Here is a 1,400-nt window from a genome sequence, read left to right on the forward strand (position 1 = left end):
TCATCCAAGATGTTCATGTCTTTCTTTCTTCAGTCGAAAAGAAATTAAGGTTTTTGATGAAAACATTCCAGGATTATTCTCCATATAGTGGACTTCAATGGAGCCCAAACGGTTGAAGGTCAAAATTACAGTTTACAGCGATCCCAGATGAGAAATAAGGGTCTTATCTAGAGAAACCATCACTCATTTTCGAAAAAAAAAAAAATTAAAATTGTATACGTTTTAATCATAAATGCTCATCTTGATCTAGCTCTCTTCTTCTTTATTAGAATTCCAGCGGTGTAGATGCTGCTAAGTGTATTACTGCCCTCCACAGGTCAAAGTTTGAACTAAATTGTCATATACAATATGCTAGTGCAAGTATATAACAATTAGTTCAAACTTTAACCTGTGGAGGGCAGTAATACACCTAGCAGTGTCTACACTGCCGGAATTCTAATAAAGAAGCTAGTTCAAGATGAGCATTTATTGTTAAAACTTTATATATATATATATATATATATATATATATATATATATATATATATATATATATATATATTTTTTTTTTTTTTTTTTTTTTTTTTTAGAAAATGAGTGATGGTTTCTCTAGATAAGACCCTTATTCCTCGTCTGGGATCATGCAGAACGTTTTGAAGCTGCAATGAAACTGTAATTTTGACCTTCAACCATTTGGGCTCCATTGAAGTCCATTGTATGGAGAAAAATCCTGGAATGTTTTCATCAAAAACCTTAATTTCTTTTCGACTGAAGAAAGAATAAACATCTTGGATGACATGGGGGTGAATAAATTATAAGGAAATTTTAATTTGAAAGTGAACTAACCCTTTAATATTAACATTAAACATGAAAATTTTTTGTTAGCTGGGAAGTGGATTCCACACATTTTACATGTTGGTTCAAAGGCCAATAATATTTACATAAGAAATGTTGTTTGTAATGCCACCCTAATGATTTTCTGCAGTATTAAGGACTTATGAACACTAACTGAATATTAGATCTGCAACCTCTGCAAAATGCTATCTGGAGAACAGATATGGACCGTAGGTGGATTGCATCTGCCTTTTATCTACCGTTTCATTCATCTACTATTTATCTATCTCCCCTCTGTGTTAGCAAAAGAGGTTAGTTATGTAAATCTCCAGAGCTGCAGTCTGATAATGGCTGCGGTTTGCAGCACTACCCTTCTATCTGCCACCCCCATATACAAAATCCTCCAAACATCCAGCGTGTTGCTTTAATGTTTCTTGACACAGCAGGTATGTTCCAGAGAAGCAGCACATTTTGTTGTTACCAGATCTTTTTCATAACCACAGTTAATTTGCATTAATAGAAAGACCATGTCACGTTATGCTACTTTGGAACATTTAAATACAAACCACAAAGTACACAAAGCCAGC

Source organism: Megalobrama amblycephala, linkage group LG12 (genome assembly GCF_018812025.1).
Source record: "Megalobrama amblycephala isolate DHTTF-2021 linkage group LG12, ASM1881202v1, whole genome shotgun sequence".
Lineage (NCBI taxonomy): Eukaryota > Metazoa > Chordata > Actinopteri > Cypriniformes > Xenocyprididae > Megalobrama > Megalobrama amblycephala.